Raw genomic sequence first — 14,017 nt, forward strand, 5'->3', positions numbered from 1 at the left:
ATATATATATATATATATATATATATATATATATATATATATATATATATATATATATATATATATATATATATATATATATATATATATATATATATAGGTTTTATAAAACATTTTCACCAGACAAAATAATAATGGCAATGATAATAATAATAATAATAATAATAATAATAATAATAATAATAATAATAATAATAATAATAATAATAATAAAAATATTAATAATAATATTTTATAATAATAATAATAATAATAATAATAATAATAAAAATATTAATAATAATATTTTATAATAATAATAATAATAATAATAATAATAATAATAATAATAATAATAATAATAATAATAATAATAATCTGGAGTATTTATATATGGTTAATAAAAAGAAGGGAATAAAGGAGGAAAAAGTAAGGACAAAATGTAAGTACATAAAGTATTCAGTACTGTTCTATTATGTGCTTTTTTAGTTGTTTTTTAAATGAGCTTCGTGTGTGTAATGTTTTCATGTGGTCAGGAACTGAATTTCAAAGTGTCGGTCCAGAGTGGCACAGTGAGTGTTGAAAGAGTGACAGATTATGTAGAGGTGTGCGGAGGTTTCCTCGTGTGTGGGTGGGATAGTTGTGTTGTGGATGAGAGGTTACATTGCCGCTATGAATTAATTTGTACATGTAGATTGCAATATGAATCTTATCTATGTCAAATATTTTTAATATGCTTTCCTCTTTAAATTAAAAATTCCTTGGGTGTGATCCAAAAAGCCCGTTCGTAAAAATTCTTACGGTCATCTTTTGTAATCTGATTAAGGGTAGTTATAAGGTATGTGGGGCATGTGTTACACCAGACTGGGGTGCAGAAAAAAGATGAGGAAGGACTTGAGCAGTTTAAAAAAAAAAATTATTACATTGCAGCCTATTGCACCGTTAGGCTTGCTCACTGGTGGGTCCTGATGGTCGGCCCAGCCCGTTGTGGCGCAGGTGAGTGTTTATAGTGGCGCCATCTCGCATTGGCTCATACTGCCCCCTAGAGCTCATCTTAGAGCCTCACCTTGGAGAGGTTATCTAGAGTCCGGGTTGATTGGTGGTCTTCAGGGCAGCATGTGGGTAGTCTTAGGCCACTCGGCGGTGACTGAAAAATCACAGCTGTGTACCAGCCAGGATTCGAAACGACGCCCCTCCTGGATCTCCCAAATGCGACGCCGGCACACTACCACTCAGCCACATGCTTGGGCATAAGATCTTTCATTTGATATAAGAGATATACTATTCTTGATATTTTGATGCAGAGCTCTGATATATGTGATTTAATTGTTAGTGATTCATCTCTTATACCTAGAAGTTTATGTTGTGACTTTTTGAATTAGGTTATTTTGATAAATTAAAGGTGGTAATGTTTTTATAGTCTTGTTGGTAAAGAGCATGTAAAATATCTTGCTTAGATTAACTGTCAGTCTGTTGCTTAGACACCATTCATCAAAGTTATCCAGGTCATTGTTTACGGTGTGAATCATATCAGGAGGGTCAGAGCCAGTGATGTACAAGGTGGAGTCATCAGCAAATAAAATTGTTCTGATATTGGAAAATGTGTTGGTTAGACCATTTATATAAAGAAGGAATAATATTGGACCTAACACACTGCCTTGTGGAACCCCATAGTTGACAGTTAAAGGTTCTGAACTTTGATGAATAAATTTAGTAGATTCGGTTCTATTGGTTAGGTAATCTTTGAACCAGTGAAGTATAATACCACGTATCCCATAATGATTTAATTTTAGTAACGATATCATGTCTGACGGTATCAAAGGCCTGCGAAAAATCAACGTAAATGCTTAACAGAGAGTAATGTGAATCCAAACTATAGTAAATTTTCTCAGTAAAAGTGTTCAAGGCATCAAAGGTCCTTAAGCCTAGATGGAAACCGAATTGTTCACCTTAAGGATAGATTTAGCTTCAAGAAAATTTGTTAAGTACTTTTTCATTAATTTTTCAAAATTTTTTGAAAATATATTTAGCAATGAAATTGGTCTGTAATTACCAATATCAAATTTAGAGCCTTTTTTTGTATATGGGTATAATAATAGCGTTTACAACATTGTGGGAATTTACCAGTGGCGATAGACTGGTTAAAAAGAATTGATATTGGAATTGCCATTTGCTCTTTGTTGGATTTAATGAGTGATACAGGAATTTCAAACAAGTTGCATTTTTTGTCTTTCAAAGAGTTTATGACATTAATGGCATCTTGTGGGTATACAGTGGGAGCCATCACAGGTGATGGATAGTTGCCTTGTAAATAATTTAAGGGGTCAGTAGTGGATGGAGGTATCTTAAGGTCTAGCTTTTTTTTTTTTTTTTTTTTTACAACAAAGGAGGCAGCTCAAGGGCACACAAAAAAAGAAAACAATAATAAAAAAAAAGCCCGCTACTCGCTACTCCTAAAAAAGAAACAAAAGAGGTGGCCGAAAGCAAGATCAAATACAGGAGGAGAGGTGTCCTGATACCCTCCTCTTGAAAGAGTTCAAGTCGTAGGCAGGAGGAAATACAGATGAAGGAAGATTGTTCCAGAGTTTACCAGCGTGAGGGATGAAAGAGTGAAGATGCTGGTTAACTCTTGCATAAGGGGTTTGGACAGTATAGGGATGAGCATGAGTAGAAAGTCGAGTGCAGCGGGGCCACGGGAGGGGGGGAGGCATGCAGTTAGCAAGTTCAGAAGAGCAGTCAGCGTGGAAATATCGATAGAAGATAGAAAGAGAGGCAACATTGCGGCGGAATTTAAGAGGTAGAAGACTATCAGTATGAGGAGGAGAGTTGATGAGACGAAGAGCCTTAGCTTCCACTCTATCCAGAAGAGCTGTGTGAGTGGAGCCCCCCCACACGAGATGCATACTCCATACGAGGGTGGACAAGGCCCCTGTATATGGACAGCAACTGTGCAGGGGAGAAGAACTGGCGGAGACGGTACAGAACGCCCAGCCTCGAGGAAGCTGATTTAGTAAGAGATGAGATATGAAGTTTCCAGTTGAGGTTTTGAGTTAAGGATAGACCGAGGATGTTTAGTGTTGAGGAAGGTGATAGCTGGGTGTTGTCAAAGAATAGGGGATAGTTGTTTGGAAGATTGTGTCGAGTGGATAGGTGGAGAAACTGTGTTTTTGAGGCGTTGAAGGACACAAGGTTCTTCTTGCCCCAATCGGTCGAAAATAATAGTACGGTCTGAGGCTAGGCGTTCTGCAGCCTCCAGCCTTGAGTCGTTAAGTTCCTGTAGGGTGGGTCTGGGAGCAATGTTTGTATAATATTAATTAAATGCTTCTGAAATATCTAGTGGATTTGATAACAATTTGTTTTTGTAGTTAATTGGATTTTGGAAGGTGTTCTTATTGATGTTTTTAAGTTTGTTTATAGCATTCCATATTATTCTTGTGTTGCTTTTAAAGTGTGAAAATATTCATATAATATGATTGTTCAGCTTTTTTTATTACTCTATTTAAAATATTGTGATATTCTTTGTAGTAAGTTTCCGTAACAGCTCCAATTTTAAAGTCTGTATATAAGTTATTTTTATGTCTGATGGAGTTAACTACAGCTTGAGAAATCCAAGGATTATGATGTCTTTTTTTCAGATACATACTTTGTTTTTAATGGGAAACATGCATCGTAGATTTCTTGTGATCTCTTGATAAAAATACTACAGTTTATATTAACATCTTGAGAAGGAAAAAGTTCATTCCAGTTTATATTGCTCATTTTATATGTAAAATCTACTTTACTTTCCTGAGTTATGTAATGGAATTCAATTTTATGGAGCTTATGATTTATTGTAGGAATAGATATGTTCAAAAAGATTGGGAGGTGATCTGAGATTGGGTAACGTAAAATACCTGTGCTAACATGGTTAATAAAGTCTGTGTAAATATGGTCAAGAAGCGATGGTTCCCCTAGGTCAATACTGTCTGGAAACCTTGTAGGCCTGGCTATGTGAGGAGCGAGGTTGATAGTTTGCATGTTGGCAAGAAAATTGTTTGTCGGCGTGTGTGTTATGTTCTAACAAATTTATATTGAAGTCCCCAATCAGTACTATTTTGTTGTGATTTGTGTTGTTTTTTGTAAGATTGCATTTAATATGTGAGTAAATTCCTCGACTGCAATATGTTTACTATTAGGTCGATAGATTGCCCATATTAGAAAGCAAAATGTTTTAGTGAATATTTTAACAGTGTTAATTTGAATATTTTTGGTTAGTACTGTTGTCATGTCATGGATTTCTATCGATTGAATTATGTCAGAAACAAAGACTGAGACTCCTCCCTGTGCTCGCGTGTGTCTTCACAGGTGGTGTGAATGGTATCCTGGAATTTCATACAGGTGTTTGTAAGTAGCTGTAAGCCAGGTTTCAGTAATGGCCAAGATATCAGGGGGTTTGTTAAGGGATTTGAGGAAGGCCTGTATGTGGTCAGAGTTCTTGGGTAAGGATCTGGAGTTCATGTGGATTGTATTTAGTGTGGCAATGTCTTGGGATGAAACTAATTTGTTATAATTGGGAATGTCATAATATTGTGATAAAGCATCAAAATTCATGTGTCTGTACAGCTGGTTGATGATTTCCATACTGATTCGTCTGTATTGTTATCGTTGTTTGCAGGTTCATGTTCATCAAAGAGAGCATGGTAAAGACTGGACTTGGTGGTGAAAGAATTAATAAATGATGAGGGATGAAAGAATGTACAGAGGTGGGCAAGTGCGGTACTTAGTGCGGTAGTACTGCATCACAAAAAAGTACCGCACTACCGCAGACTTTCTGAAAATACTGCACTAAAAAATCCTGCGGTACTTAGAAAACCATTGAAGACATTTGCAGCACGGCATGCTCACAGAAATATCTTTTTTTTTATAGTGAATCGGACTCAATCAGTCAATCGGTATCAGTCTTCAGAATCAGTGATTCAATCATTCTGACTTCTCAGTTATTGTTCAAAATTAAATACTAAATGAATAACTCAGAGTAAATCTGTTCGTCACTCAACCCAAGGCGGCGCGCCGTGACTGCCTCTGACGATGACTGTACATGGCAGTGTACAACAGTACAAGCAAGCACGAACATGATCGACGCTCAATCTCATGTCCCGTACAATTTTTTCTTTGATGCATAACATTGACATAGACCATAGTACATATTATATCTGTTTTTTAACTTCATTGTAACTTCTCTATTTCATCATTCTCTCTCTCTCTCTCTCTCTCTCTCTCTCTCTCTCTCTCTCTCTCTCTCTCTCTCTCTCTCTCTCTCTCTCTCTCTCTCTCTCTCTCTCTCTCTCTCTCTCTCTCTCTCTCTCTCTCTCTCTCTCTCTCTCTCTCTCTCTCTCTCCAATGTAGCCAAGATCAATATTATTATAAATCTTCTCGTTGAAATTTCCACATGGTGTCTTCGCTGAGGCCTGAGACGCCAGGGATTACAGCTTTCCCATGGGAGCCGCTGTTAACAGTTGCAGTTGATGTGTTTTGTCTTAATATGTTGGACAGTTTGAATAATGTTTCGCTCTCCCTGCCATGACTTTCCTATATTAGTAATCTTTCGTTTCCGCTCAAACGCTGGAGAATATTCCTCCCCTCCCCCTTCACTCCCCCATAACCCTGCAGCTGCACCACCCTTCCTTCCTTCCTTCCCACCCCCCACTTCCTCCTCTCTCAAATGAGGCTGATCTCCTCCTCCCCATTCCCTGTCCCTTCCCTCCTCCCTCGGAAAGTTGCATTCCCATCCCTCCCCCTCCTCCCCTCCCTGTCCTGTACTCCTGGCCTGTCCCCTTTCCTCCTCCCTCTCCCTCCCCCAGTCCTCCTTTCTTTTTTCTTTTTTTGTATCTCACAAGTTATTAGTTAGTCAATGGATAGCCAGGAGAGGCACTTAAGTACTTTTTTATATTGACTAGTGACTAACGCTACTGCAGTACCACACACCGTGTACCGCGCTGGGAAAGAAAAAAATGGGACGCACTACCGCAACCGCACTACTCCGGAATAAGTACCGCACTACCGCAACCGCACTACTGATTTTTCAGTACCGCACCCACCTCTGAGAGTGTATATGTATACAAACAAAAAAATGTGGAAAAAAGAAAGTACAAAGAAGACAGCCGCACCGGGCGCGACATTCTCCGAAGCAGTAGTTAATAACAGAAGTAGTAGTAGTAGTAGTAGTAGTAAAGTAGGTAAAGCAGGGGAAGTATAAGTAGGAGAGGTATCTATAGTTGTAGCTAATATGGTGAAGAGTTATAATAATAGTGTTAGAGAAGTGTTATTGGTATAGAGCTGCTTAATATAAACTAGCTGTAGGAGACATAGTAATGCAACAAGATACTAACTTTAAATATAGTAGTAGTAGTAGTAGTAGTAGTAGTAGTAGTAGTAGTAGTAGTAGTAGTAGTAGAAAAGAGAGAGAGAGAGAGAGAGAGAGAGAATTAACCCATTAGTTCCAGCCTTCATCCATCAGTCCAAGCCCTTAAAAGTACAAAAAAAGTCATCGTTCTTCAAATGACTGAAGATATGGTGGTGGTTGCTATAGTAGATTTAACCCTTCTCTCTCTCTCTCTCTCTCTCTCTCTCTCTCTCTCTCTCTCTCTCTCTCTCTCTCTCTCTCTCTCTCTCTCTCTGTGTTCACTCTTTCTTTTCTTTTCTTCTCTCTCTCCAAGCCCTTACAAGTAACTACCCAACACAACACATGGCTGGCAGGTACTCACGGTCCAGGCTCCGTCAGAGGGCAGTGTGTTGTGGAAGCGCAGCAGCTGTCGGCCCCAGTAGTGGGTGGCCAAGGGGTGCAGGAAGTCTGGCCAGGCTGTCCACACTGGATGCCACATCTATAGGGAAAGATGTGAGGGGGTGCAGGAAGTCTGGCCAGGCTGTCCACACTGGATGCCACATCTATAGGGAAAGATGTGAGGGGGTGCAGGAAGTCTGGCCAGGCTGTCCACACTGGATGCCACACCTATAGGGAAAGATGTGAGGGGGTGCAGGAAGTCTGGCCAGGCTGTCCACACTGGATGCCACACCTATAGGGAAAGAGGTGGGATGCATTTTTTTCTTTTCTCTCTCCTTTTATACAGCAAGGGAGGCGGCTGAAGGTCAAAAAAACTAAAGAGGGAATATCAAGGAATGCTAGAGGCTGCTCCAAGCCAAGAAAACAGATTGAGAAGCCAGAAAAGAGGCAGAGTTTGTGTGAAGCTGCCTGGTGTGTGGCGTCACCACTACCATGCTGCCTGGTGTGTGGCGTCACCACTACCATGCTGCCTGGTGTGTGGCGTCACCACTACCATGCTGCCTGGTGTGTGGCGTCACCACCACCATGCTGCCTGGTGTGTGGCGTCACCACTACCATGCTGCCTGGTGTGTGGCGTCACCACTACCATGCTGCCTGGTGTGTGGCGTCACCACTACCATGCTGCCTGGTGTGTGGCGTCACCACCACCATGCTGCCTGGTGTGTGGCGTCACCACCACCATGCTGCATGGTTAGTGGCGTCACCACTACCATGCTGCCTGGTGTGTGGCGTCACCACTACCATGCTGCCTGGTGTGTGGCGTCACCACTACCATGCTGCCTGGTGGGTGGCGTCACCACTACCATGCTGCCTGGTGTTGGGCGTCACCACAACCATGCTGCCTGGTGTGTGGCGTCACCACCACCATGCTGCCTGGTGTGTGGCGTCACCACTACCATGCTGCCTGGTGTGGCGTCACCACTACCATGCTGCCTGGTGTGGCGTCACCACTACCATGCTGCCTGGTGTGTGGCGTCACCACTACCATGCTGCCTGGTGTGTGGCGTCACCACCACCATGCTGCCTGGTGTGTGGCGTCACCACCACCATGCTGCCTGGTGTGTGGCGTCACCACTACCATGCTGCCTGGTGTGTGGCGGCACCACTACCATGCTGCCTGGTGTGTGGCGTCACCACTACCATGCTGCCTGGTGTGTGGCGTCACCACTACCATGCTGCCTGGTGTGTGGCGTCACCACTACCATGCTGCCTGGTGTGTGGCGTCACCACTACCATGCTGCCTGGTGTGTGGCGTCACCACTACCATGCTGCCTGGTGTGTGGCGTCACCACTACCATGCTGCCTGGTGTGTGGCGTCACCACTACCATGCTGCCTGGTGTGTGGCGTCACCACTACCATGCTGCCCCAGCACCTCCCTTATGAGCACTCAGTTCTGTTGTACTCTTATAGTGCTTGCCAGGCTTTATTTGATTTTATTGTGTTTATTTATTTATTATTTGATTTTATTTTATTTACCTCTCTCTCTCTCTCTCTCTCTCTCTCTCTCTCTCTCTCTCTCTCTCTCTCTCTCTCTCTCTCTCTCTCTCTCTCTCTATATATATATATATATATTTTGTGTGTGTGTGTGTGTGTGTGTGTGTGTGTGTGTGTGTGTGTGTATTTATCTAGTTGTATTTACCTAGTTGTAGCTTTACAGGGCCTGGGCTTATGCTCGTGTGGTCCCGTCTCCATATCTGTATTTGTCCAACCTTTCCTTAAAGCCTTGCACACTCTCCACCAATACTACATCCTCACTTAGTCTGTTCCAAAGCTCTATATTTCTTTGCAGGAAGCTATATTTCTTTATGTCTCTGAAGCATCTTCCTTTCCTCAATTTTTTAGTGTGTCCTCTTGTGTTCCTGGTGTTTATTCCTTCTTTAAGTAGTAACTCCTTGTTATCTACTTCTTCCATTTTGCTCAATAATTTATAATTTGTATTGGGTCTTCCCTTTCTCTTCTTTGTTCTAGTGTTGGTAGGTCCATTTCCTTTAGTCTTTCCTCATGTGTCAATCCCTCCAGCTCTGGAACCATTTTTGTTGCCATCCTTTGTATTCTTTCTAGTTTATTTGTGTTTCTTTTTATGGGGAGACCACACTGCCTCTGCATATTCCAACTTTGGTCTGATCATAGTGGTTATTAACTTTTTCATCATATCCAGGTAGTGGAATGCTTTTCCTGTATTTCTCACCATGTTATACGTATCACAGAATATCCAATTAACGTGACTCTGGCTGTTTGTTATCTTGCATTGTTACTCCCAGATCTCTCTCTTCTTGAACTTTCTTTAATATTTCTCCATTTCTCATTTTATATGTCCATTTTGGTCTCCCTTCACTCTTTCCCATTTCCATTACATGACATTTCTTCACATTAAATTCCATCTCCCATTCAATACTCTATTTTGTGTGTGTGTGTGTGTGTGTGTGTGTGTGTGTGTGTGTGTGTGTGTGTGTGTGTGTGTGTGTGTGTGTGTTTACCTAGTTGTATTTACCTAGTTATGAAATACAGGAAAAGAGCCAGACTAGGCTAACGCTTATTATCCAGTTTGGCTTTAAATTCATGAATCGTTTTTGCACACACAGTCTCCTTGTCAAGTTCGTTCCATGTTGTTATGCTTCTGTATGGAAAACTGTATATCTTGATGTCTCTCCTACAGTTGCTCTTCTTCAGTTTCTTACCATTGCCTCTTGTCACACTTGTCACGTACCACTAGGTCTTCCCTGTCTAATTTCTCCAATCCCTCTTGTATCCTGTACAATGCTATTAGGTCCCCTCTCTCTCTTCTGCTCTCCAGTGTTGTTAGTCCCAATTTCTTCAGTCTTTCTTCATAAGTATGTTCTCTCAAGAGTTTCCTGTTATTTAATCGCTGCTCTTTGTATTCTTTCCAATGTTCTAATTTCTTTCTTCAATCTAGGTGACCACACTAATGCTGCATATTCCAGTCTTGGACGTATCATCGATGTTATTAGTTTCTTCACCATTTCTTCATCTAAACATGGAAATGCTGCTTTTATGTTTCTAAGAAGATTATATGTTTCCCCAGTTATCTGGTCTATATGTTTTCCAAAGGATAACTTGTCTGTTATGATCACTCCCAGATCTTTTTCCTCTGTTTTTTTCATGATTCTTTCATTACTCAGAGAGTAGTTCCCCGATATCCGTCTGCTGCTCTTACCAAACTCCATTACGCTACACTTCTCTGTATTGAATGTCATTTCCCATTTTCGTGACCATTCGCTTATTCTGTCGAGATCTTGGCTCAGGGCTACACAGTCTTCCTCATTAGCCACCCTCCTCATTATTTTAGCATCATCAGCAAACATATTCATATAGCTTGTCACCCCTTCTGTCGTGTCATTTATATAAATTACAAACATAATCGGAGCCAGCACCGATCCTTGGGGGACTCCACTAGTCACTTCCATCCAGCTTGATTTATTATTCCTGATTACTGTTCTCATTTCTCTCTTCGTCAAAAAGTCCATAATCCAATCCAATATTGAACCACCCAGACCTCCAACATGATTGAGTTTTCATATTAATCGCTTGTGTGGTACTTTATCAAACGCCTTCTATAAGTCCAGATACACACAATCTGCCCAACCGTCTCTTTCCTGTATTGTATCAATTACTCTTGAATAGAAGCTGATCAGATTACTTACACAAGACCGTCCTCCTCTGAATCCGAATTGGCTATTTGTTAATATACTGTTTTCTTCTAAATACTCCACCCATCTGTTTTTTATAATTTTCTCACACATCTTTGCTACTACACTTGTTAATGACACTGGCCTATAGTTCAACGGGTCTTCCTTACTTCCTCCTTTATGTATTGGGACGATGTTAGCCCTCTTCCAGTCTCTCGGTACCTTCCCTTGTGCTAGTGAGACATTAATCAAGTTGCTCAACTTTTCAGCTATTTGCTGGTTACACTCTTTTAGCACCCAATTTGATATACCATCCGGTCCTGCTGATTTCCTCGCATCCAATTCTTCCAATAATTTTCTAACTTCATCTGCTGATGTTTGTATTCTCTCCAGACCCATGCACTCTATTCCCCGGCACTGCATCTACACCTTCAAACTCACTCTCCCTTGTGAACACTGTTTGGAAACAGTTATTCATCACTTCTACTATTTCACTTATACTATCAAAAGTTTCACCATTAACTTTAACTTTCTGAATTTCATCTCTATTTTTCAACTTTCCATTTATGAACTTATAAAACAGTTTTGGCTGGTCTTTGCACTTATCTACAATATTTTTCTCAAAATTCCTTTTTTCTTCTCTTCTTACTTTGACATAAGCATTCCTCTTCCTTTTGTACTCATTCCATAGATCCATCCTCCTATTTTTCTCCATTTGTTCCATGCCTTCTCCTTTTCCTGCTTGGTGTCTACACACTTTCTATTGTACCACTCTTCTCTTGATGTCTGGCCTTCTTTCATCCTTGGTACCCACTTTTCCACTCCTTCGTTGTAAATCCGTAGAAAGATAGCCCATTTTTCCTCAACATTATCAGCCTCAAAAAGAGTATCCCATTGTGCTTCATCAAAATGTTTCCCAAGTTGTTCAAAATTTGCCTTATTAAAGTTAAACCATTCTTCCTGTAGTCCTCATTCCTGATTATTTTACCTCCTTCTCGTAATATGTATTCGATAAGTACGTGATCGCTCTTCCCTATAGGGCTCTTATAGATCATCTCCTCTATGGAATCTGGCTCCCTGGTGATTATCAAGTCCAATCTAGATGGCTCGTCTTCTCCTCTGAATCTTGTATTTTCCTCCACCCACTGTGTGAGGACGTTATCTATAACCAATTCCAAAACCTTGTTCCCCCATGAAGCTTCACTTCCTTCCGTTGACCAGTTTTCCCATGACACTTCCTTACAATCAAAATCCCCCATTATCAAAATCTTATCCTTCTCCTTCAGCAACCTCCTTAGGCAATCCAATGTGTCTTCCAGCTTCTTCTTGTACCATTCTTCTGTCCATGAATTGTTTTTTGGAGGGACATACACCACTATGATATTTCTGCATCCTCCCCTTTGCAGTCTTGTTCCCACACTCAAGACCTCCGCCTCCTCTTCGCCATAGGTGACACCCTCCACTGTCCATTCTCTCTTCAACAATAGCATCACTCCTCCTCCTTGTTTGTTTTCTCTATTTCTCATCCATACATTATATTTACCATCCCCTAAGTTAAATGCATCTGTACTACCAGTCAATTTGGTTTCCGTTATCCCCGTAACATCTGTTTTTTCCTTACTCAGGTAATCTCCTATTTCTAACATTGACGATGTTAACCCGTTCACATTAGTGCATGCCACCTTCAAGCTGTCTCCTCTTCCCTTCTGTACCACTTCCTTAGGTCCATGTCCATCACTCTCCAGAAAACCTTCCTTTTTTCCTCTTCTGACCTTGCTTCATTCTTTTCATTGGCTTGATTCTTCAGTTCTCTTATCGTGTTCCTTTCCTCCACACTTCTGTCCTTTCTTACCCAGACTTTTTTGTAGGCCTCTGTTCTTGCTGACTTCCATGACTTTCCCACCACTTCTTCTGCAGCCACTTGAGACCTAAATCTAATTTTAACTGGTCGTTGGGCTCCTTCTTCATACTTTCCAAGCCTGAATACTTCTTTGATCTCCCCTACCAGCTCATGACCTTCCTGAATTGCTTCAATTCCTTGCTCCACTGCCTTCCTTTCCTTCTTTTCCCTTGTGTGTCTGACTGGCATGTGCTCTTCATTAATGCCCACCACTACTACAGACTTCTTCTTTTCAGCAGAGTCCTTCACTATTTCTGGTTTTCCTTTTATCACCTTGATCACCTTTTCAGTTATAGCTTCATCCTTAGCCTTGACTTGCTCCTCCACAATTTTCTTAAAGCTGACATTCTCCTTTTCTTGTTCCTCCTTCCAGACATTATGCGTTTCCTTTAATTCCTTGACTTTAGCCTCCGCGTCTTCTGCCTATTCTCGTTCAATGTTACCTGCTTGTGCAGGTCATTATACGCATTCTTCCAAACATCCTTCTCTGTCTTCAGAACGTCCACCTCTCTCTCCAGCGTCCCCATTCAATCTCTCATATCCTTCATCTCCTTTTCCAAGTCTATGAGCCTCCTCAACATACCGGCTCTGTCTCTGAGGCTCTCCATGTCATCCGTGAAGCCCTCAAACTCAAACTCTTGCCTTTTTGCTGCCTGTCTTGTCCTGACCCCTGCGCCCTGCGGTGTACACAATGCCAGCGGGGTCGGCAAGGCCGCCGCCCCCGCCTCCTCCTCGCTCATTTCTCGATGTTGTACACTGTCAACAGCCTTTGTTTCTCCGGGACAGCACGACCGTACCCTAGCACGTCTGGAGATCAGCTGTGTCTGTCCGCCATGTGTGTGTGTGTGTGTGTGTGTGTGTGTGTGTGTGTGTGTGTGTGTGTGTGTGCGTGCGTGTGTGTGTGTGTGTGCGCATGTGTGTGTGTGTGTGTGTGTGTGTGTGTGTGTGTGTGTGTGTGTGTGTGTGTGTGTAAATTATACCTAGAGCTGCTTCCTTAACTGTTAAAAAGAAAAAAAAAATCTGGAAGTTTTAAAAGCTCTAGACATGACATGACTTTCCTGACTTTTTAATCTACCATTACGTATAAGACCTTCAACTACATAAGAACACAAGGAGTCTGCAAGAGGGTGTGACTACTGGCTACATCCCTACATGACCTTCCTAACTTTTTTACCCTATCATTGTGTATTATATCTTACACTACATAAGAACACAAGGAGTCTGCAAGAGGGTGTGACTACTGGCTACCTCCCTACCTTTCTGATGAATGGGTGATTGGTGTGGTTCTGTATGAAGACCTCCAGGTGCAGGCCTTGGTCCCAGGGGATGTAGGTGCCGGGGGCTCCGAGGCACTGATGCCTTGGTTGATGAGTGGGACGCAATGCATGCCGGCCTGTGTGAGGAGGCAGGGACTCAGTCATTAGGTGCAGTAAGGCCGCTAGTCACGGAAAAAGCTAGGAAGGCAGAGTTACTAAATATCGACACCCTCTTAAAATAATTGCCAAAGTAATTTTTCAGCGATTTCCAGGTTTTTGTCTACATCAATTTCTCAACATGTGATGCCCATTTTTGTATGGTTGCCTTTGTCATTCAGGGTTGGGTGTTCTAGAATTGGCCATTTCATTTCTGCCTGATTCTTAAGTCAAATGAGACAATGGTACAGTTCTTTT

The 14,017-nt window shown here is 41.5% G+C and overlaps 1 protein-coding gene across 11 annotated transcripts in view; it reads right to left on the reverse strand.

Moving 5' to 3' along the window:
• Positions 1 to 13,998, reverse strand: part of LOC126988890 (tetra-peptide repeat homeobox protein 1-like) — a 22,743-nt gene extending 8,745 nt beyond the window's left edge. Inside the window, exons 1-3 of one of the 11 annotated variants that reach the window (XR_007742620.1) lie at positions 13,604 to 13,998; positions 6,723 to 6,839; positions 1,046 to 1,126 (exon numbers count right to left, since the gene is read on the reverse strand). The gene's annotated coding sequence lies outside the window, so the exon portion shown is untranslated. Of the gene's footprint in view, positions 1 to 1,045; positions 1,223 to 6,722; positions 7,032 to 13,603 lie in introns of all 11 variants that reach the window. The other 10 variants (XR_007742628.1, XR_007742626.1, XR_007742625.1 and 7 more) reach the window with 10 other exon arrangements.
• Between the last annotated feature and the right edge of the window lie 19 nt (positions 13,999 to 14,017).

Source organism: Eriocheir sinensis, unplaced genomic scaffold, assembly GCF_024679095.1.
Source record: "Eriocheir sinensis breed Jianghai 21 unplaced genomic scaffold, ASM2467909v1 Scaffold100, whole genome shotgun sequence".
NCBI classification, from domain to species: Eukaryota; Metazoa; Arthropoda; class Malacostraca; order Decapoda; family Varunidae; genus Eriocheir; species Eriocheir sinensis.